Source organism: Malus sylvestris, chromosome 5, assembly GCF_916048215.2.
Source record: "Malus sylvestris chromosome 5, drMalSylv7.2, whole genome shotgun sequence".
Classification (NCBI taxonomy): Eukaryota; Viridiplantae; Streptophyta; class Magnoliopsida; order Rosales; family Rosaceae; genus Malus; species Malus sylvestris.
In genome coordinates, this window is record NC_062264.1 from 33,662,851 (window position 1) to 33,670,090 (window position 7,240).

At 37.9% G+C, this 7,240-nt stretch overlaps 1 pseudogene; it reads left to right on the forward strand.

Annotated features, from left to right (window-relative positions):
* The first annotated feature begins 1,993 nt into the window (after positions 1–1,993).
* LOC126623149 (probable glutathione S-transferase) lies at positions 1,994–4,201 on the forward strand (annotated as a pseudogene).
* Positions 4,202–7,240: the final 3,039 nt, after the last annotated feature.

Below are 7,240 nucleotides of genomic sequence, written 5' to 3' on the forward strand. Positions count from 1 at the left end.
GGTGGTGGTGGTGTCGACGTTGAGGATGTTTTGGGGTGTGTGGGTGTTTGTGTGTCTCACCGGAGAGAAGAGGGAGGGTGAATTATGAGAGAGATCCGAGAGTGAGATAGAGAGTGGAAGTGAGTGAAAGAGCTCGGGGAGAAGAGAGAGAAGGAGGTAGTGGGTGAGTACTTGCCATGTGACAAGCAGAGAGAGGTGGAGAAGTTTAGAAAATCTGAAAATGAGGATTTTGATTGGGTGAGGATAGGGGACTAAAATGTAAATTTCAAAAAATCTTTAGGGAAATTGTGAAATTTACAATAATTTGGGGGTGGGGTTTAACAATAACCCATAATGCTAGATAACTTTATTCTTATAGTCAAGGTCATATCTACTCCTTGTCGAGGCTTCTTACCGAACTCGACTTCCTCATGCTATTAATTGTCCACACTTTCGTTATTATTATGGTGTGACTGTTCTCACTTACTTTTACTGGGTTAGAGACCTATGAATTGATTGGTGAATATAATTTAAATGTGTGTTTTCACCAATGTAATATATATATATATATAGAGAGAGAGAGAGAGAGAGAGAGAGAGAGAGAGAGAGAAAGAAAGAGAGAGAGAGAGAAAGAGAGAGAGAGTTTTTCTAGCGTTACACTTAAAATTCAAATAAAAAAAAATAAAAAACAATGCTGAGTTCTAGGCAAAATGACTCAAAAGAATTAAAGTATGAGATCTAGGTGGGTCCTGACACAAAGACTACTTCCCTGTCATGTTCGTCTACCTAAAATTGATATCTTTTCGTAGTGGCATTTAAAAACTCTCTCCGAGTGTGAGAGCTTTTCTCTTTTCTTGAGAGTCTTTCCCACCTTTAGTGTGTGTAGCTTCCAACTCGTCGATTTCGTTGTCACCGACCCTCTCTCAGGTGAGGGTTGGTGGTTGCTCTGGCCGTTTTCTTTCTCCTTTCTCCTTTCGTTCCTTTTGCTTCCTCTCTCCCCATATTTCCTCCCCGTTTTATCCAGTCTGGTATACCTTTTGGGCGTCCATTTTCTTCGCTTCCGTTCCGGTCTGCTATCAGGTTTCAACCCATTTTGTTGCACTCTTCCGAGAAGGTGTGTCAAGTTACGGTTACGCCGGCTCAAGTGTTTACAACACCACCTCTTTCTTTCTGTCTGCCTTTGTTGGCAGTGTTATCCATGGTATTTCCCATGGGCTTCTTTCATTTTTTGGCTGGGACCGGTGAATCATTCGTGGTTGGGAGATAAGATATCTCTTTGTTTCATCTCTACGGTGTTGCTTGGTGGAAGATGTGGTGTCGATTTGGGTAATTGGTTTTGGATGATCGGGAAGCACTGTTGCAGCAGTGGAAGCAAACTGGAATGTTCCGGAGCTCTGTATCAGAATGTAGGCTTTGGGTTGGGCTTTTGTAAGATAGTTCGGGTACCCCTTTTTGTATTGTTAATATTTGTTTGTGGGAATTTGTCTTGTAATTAACTTTTATAATAAAACTTCTTCCTTTCTTCGGAAAGGATTTGACAAAAAAAAAAAGAAAATTGATATCTTTTCCACCAAGAATTTAGAATTATTATAAAGGAATAGATTCATATGCTGTCAAACAAATAAAAATACGTTTTTTTTTTTAATACATCGATACTTTTTGTACTAAGAGATTGATAGTCACACAATAGGCAACTTAATTTGATATTGAATTTGTCATCCATGTGATTCAAACCTAAAACATGTCACTTCCAAGTGAAGATGAATACACCAGACCGTAGTACTGAGTCACATAAAAACACGAACACATATTATATATTATTAAATACAAAAGGAAAAATGCCGGATTTGATGTCGAGGGCAGTCACATAATCGCCATCCAGTTGGAAGATTCCGGAATATATACGTACAAAAAATAGGAAGAGAAGTAGAATCTTTTCATGTCCGGAGTCTTTGATGATTGCTTCCCCTTCGATTTTGTCTATAAATAAACAATCTGCTCGTCTGCTTTTTTGTAACCTTAGAAACTTTGTTCAAATCTGATCAACCTTCAATGGCGGATGAGGTGGTGTTGTTGGATTTCTGGCCAAGCCCATTTGGGATGAGACTGAGGATTGCTCTGGCTGAGAAGGGCATCGAGTATGAGTACAAAGATGAGGACTTGTGGAACAAGAGCCCACTGTTGCTGCAGATGAACCCGGTTCTCATTCACAATGGAAAACCGGTTTCTGAGTCCCTCATTGCGCTTCAGTACATTGGTTTGGAATGATAAGGCTCCACTCTTGCCCTCTGACTCTTACCTCAGAGCCCAGGCCAGGTTCTGGGCTGACTACGTCCACATGAAGGTGATTTTTACTCATTAATTTACTTATTTGTACTATTTTAATTTGTTTTGAATATGTTTGGTTTGAAACAATTGAAAACATGGGAAATAGATTATCTGGTTATATTTTTTATGTGTAAATGTTGAGAGTGTCTAGCATAAGTGCTTAAAATCTCACGTGTTGCTAACAATGGCGGATCGAAGAAATATTATTAGAGAGGTCAGTAAGAATAGCAAGCGCGGCACGCAATTTTTTTTTTATAACAAAACTAGCATGCATATTGCTATTTCATTGAGCCTTGGTAGGTTTGAAGTCATTTGTAAAGGTATACTGCACACCTGTTAATGTCTCATTTGCGTGGGTAACTAACATGTTCCAAGGCTGCTCTCACATGAATGTTTAACAAAGGAATAACAAATTAATTGATAACATTGCATCCCATTAATATGTTAGTCTAAGAATGATGATGCTTTGTTCATTCTCTGAGATTACCATTTCATTTACTTTGCATTTTTGGATAGTCTTTTACTTGGTTCTTTTTTTTCTTCCTACAATTGTAATCACAACCAACAAACAAGTCAGAGGTAAATAATATTAGGACTAGACTGTAAAGGGGCATCACCTCTCTAATGCATTTATCAAGCAGTTGGAAAGCATATATGAAGGGCAACTCCAACCTTCACAGGGGCAGCATCCAAGTCATCAATTGAGATTCACCGAAGTTCAAAGGGTCAGCTGACCCCCCTTGTCCCTAAGTCGTTCCGCCATTGGTTGCTAATTGGTTTTAGGTACGGATATTTGAGCTGGTAAATAAGAGAATGTTGTTTTAGAACTTTAAGATTAAAAGTGTTTAGGGTGTAACGGTTTTACCATTTAGGATTCGTATTAGAAGGACAACTAAATGGAAACTGGATCTCCGTTCATGTTTTCAGGGTTAATATTATGTTCTCTTTTAAAACATAGTTGATTAAGGTTTCATGTTACGGTTTCGGGTTTAAGGTTTAAGGTTTGTGATGCATATTTAAAAGATATAAGCAGATCTGAACTTGCTCAAAACAATGTATATTAATTTCCCTGAAATTTAAGGGATGTGAAATGCAGATGTATGATATTGGGAAGAAGCTGTGGACAACCAAAGGAGAAGAACAGGATGCAGCAAAAAAATGATTTCTCGGCTGCCTCGGCGTGCTAGAAGGAGAGCTCGGAGGCAAGCCCTTCTTTGGGGGGGGAGACCCTCGGATTCGTGGACGTGGCGCTGATTCCATTCTATAGTCGGTTTTTTGTGTATGAAAAACTTGGCAACTTCAGTGTTGAGGCAGAGCACCCAAAGTTTATTGTCTGGGCTAAGAGGTGCTTGGAGAAGGAGAGCGTGTCAAAGTCGCTCCCCGAGAAGGAAAAGGTCTACGATTTCGTCATGCTTTTTAGGAAAAAGCTTGGAATTGAGTAGATTTTGGTGGCAGCCTGGCAAGAAGCTATTGATGATCAGTGTCATTCCAACTTGTTAGGTCGTGTGGTTGTTTTGTCTTTCAAGATTCTGTTGGAATGTATTAAGATATATACTTTAGACTAACAGGAAATCCTAGAACACCATTTTGACAATTACATCTCAGTTTCTAACCTGCAGTAGACGTGGTAGTGATTCAAGAGGATTCTTCTACTACTGGGAGACCAGTATACTCTTATGGTGATAGTCCCAAAAGCGAAGAGTGTTTTTCTTTGTGCGCAGGGAATCCAATATATAAAGCAAGGTTTACACAACTTCCATCTATCGTGCGAGTTGGTTACATACCCTATTGCTTTCAGTCCCAATCGTGGATGAGTCGTGGATGAGTGGGATTAAGTACGTGCTTTAGTTTGAAACACTATGGAGTAACTCCTCAATTATAGGGAATGGTTTTACATGTATACAAAACTCATACTGATTTATAATTAAAACATCCTGACTCATCTTTATCACAACTAGTTGAGTCCAATGAGGATTCTTACAGATTCAACCTGTTTTGGGTTGTTGAATTAGAATAAAAAGGCACTTGACCAATCCTTCTCGAGGTTTAAATACAGCAATGCCCTAACAACACCGAACGACACCCCCCCCCCCTCCCCTTTCGATGTTGAATCACCACTAGACAACAATACCCCTAATGGTGCCACAATTACACTCCAATGGTTTTAAAAACAACCAAAAACCCATTTTCAAATAACTCCATTTAACAAAAAAGGACTTAAAACCAAAATTCTTAGGATTTTGAACCACCAATTTAACAACAATCTGATGACGCCACAACAACACTCCAACAACATTCCAACGATACTCCCGACTTTATGATTTGAACCAACACAACTACAATAACAGTTTGATGACGCCACAACGACACTCCAACGATACTCCCCCTTTTATGATTTTGGACCAACACAATCACAACAACAATCTGATGATGCCCCAATGATACACCCACTGATTTTGAACCACCTCAGCCGCAACACTTTATTCAAGAAACCCTATCCTTCTTTATTCCCAACCACCACAACCTAATTTCAAATCCAAAAAATGGAATAATTGAGCCAAAGCAAGATGAAAGAGAGAGAGGAAGAAGAAGAATGGATTTGGGAGGTGGAGCAATAAGAAGCTTACCTCCTTCATGGTGTTCAAGATATTTTTCACTGCTCCAAATTTGATTAGTCAAGACGGAGCAACCAAAGAAAGAGTCTGAAAATGGATTTGATCAATGAAGGACATGTTGACCAATATAAAGATTAACAAAGGGCAATATGGTCTTTTCACAAGTAAAATTGATCAAAAGAACAATTGTTAAAAAGTGTAATCAAAAGTGCAATCAAATTTCAAAACATGTCTATTGTGGCTAATTACCCTGTTATCTTTTGAGATCATAATTGGATCTAGCCTCTAACAAAACCACTAAATAAAAGCTAGTAATGGTAACCCCATAAGTTATATTGGCCAATACGTCCACGAGTGAGACTTAGGGCTGGTTTGGTATTGCTGTGTTTTGAAAAAAAAGCTGATGTGAGAATAAGCGGCTGTGCTGTGAGAATAAACGGCTGTGAAATAAATCAGCAGAGTGTTTGGTAAACTTTTTTGTAAAAGTGCTTTTGGAAAAAAAAGCAGTCTGATAGTGAGTTTTTTCATTAAAGGAGCACTGTAGCTCTGTGTGCTTTGAAAAAAAGCCAGTTTTCCAAAGCTGCAAATAGCAGCTTCAGCTTTTTCCTTTGATTTCAGCTTCAGTTTACCAAACACCTAAAACCCTCACAACTTTTTTTTCATGTGTGCTTTTTAAGCACCTCACTCCCAAACCCAACCTTATTACTATAAAAGTGGTCAAGAGTGACAGTAACCCATATGCGCGATAAATTTATACTTATGGTCGTGGTCAAATCTGCTCTATGTCGAAGCTCCTTACCGAACTTGACTTTCTCGTGCTATTAATTGTAAAAACTTTTGTTATTATGATGATGTGATTGTTATCATTGGCCTTTAATGGGAGAGAGACCTATCCGTTGATTGGTGAATATGGTTTAGGAGTGTGATTTCATCAATAAAATATAAATATACAGTTTTTCTAGCATTACTTTATAAAAAACCTATGCCAAGTTATGAGTAAAAGAGTAATGCTAGACAAACTAAATTTGTAGATAAAATTTGTAAATCACATAACATGGAAGTTGATGATTGAATTATTACTTAAGCCTTGAGAAATATGTTTATTTCCTATTGGTGACATATCATTCAGTTTGCAAATTTTGTCTACAAATTTAATCTCCTTATGATTACCTTAAGTAAAATAACTCAAAAGAATTAAAGTATGAGCTCGAGGTGGGTTCTGACACAAAACTACCCTGCTTGTTCAAGTTTGTCTACCAAAAATTGATATCTTTCCCACCAAGAAAATAGAATTACTATAAAGAAATAGATTCAAATGCTATAGTCCGACTAGAAAAATACGTGTTATATAAATTATTACAAATCAACATACATTAACAAAGAAAATGAAGGATTTGATGCCGAAAGCAGTGACATAATCGTTATCCAGTTAGAAAATCTCGAATATATATGTACAAGAAAGGAAGAGAAGTAGAATCTCTCCATGTCCGGAGGTCTTAAGACTCCTTTTTCTCCTTTGAATTTTTGTCTATAAATACACAATCTGTTAGTCTGCTTCTACCACCACTGCTCAGTCACAGTCAGCTTTTTGTATCCTTTGAAACTTTGTTAAATCTGATCAACCTTCTATGGCGGATGAGGTGGTGTTGTTGGATTTCTGGGCAAGCCCATTTGCGATGAGGCTGAGGATTGCACTGCCTGAGAAGGGCATTGAGTACAAGCATAAAGATGAGGACTTGTGGAACAAAAGCCCACTGTTACTGCAGATGAACCCGATTCACAAGAAGATCCCGGTTATCGTTCACAATGGAAAACCGGTCTACGAGTCCTTGGTTGCACTTCAGTACATTGATGAGGTTTGCAAGGATAAAGCTCCTCTGTTGCCTTCTGACTCTTACCTTAGAGCCAAAGCCAGGTTCTGGGCTGACTTCGTCGACAAGAAGGTATTTTTTTATAAGAACATGCAAGATCTTTTTGCAAATAAAATAATGTTGTTTTCAACTTACAATTCAGGTTTAGGATTTATAAAAGAATGAACCTTTTGTTTGAGTTTAAAACATAGTTGTTTCAAATTTCATGTTAAGGTTTTGGGTTATGGTTTAGGTCTGCGATATATACTAGCAAGATGATTAGATTAAAGTCTCAACTCATGCAGTTTCGATAGTGTATACATGAGTTCCAACTTACACATTAAATTTTTTACAATTTTGGTGATGTAGGATTTATCTTATGGGATAAATAAATATCAAAGGATATTCCACCCACATGAGGATATTACCCTCCTAATTAGAATATACTTGGGATTTTCATGGGCTTTT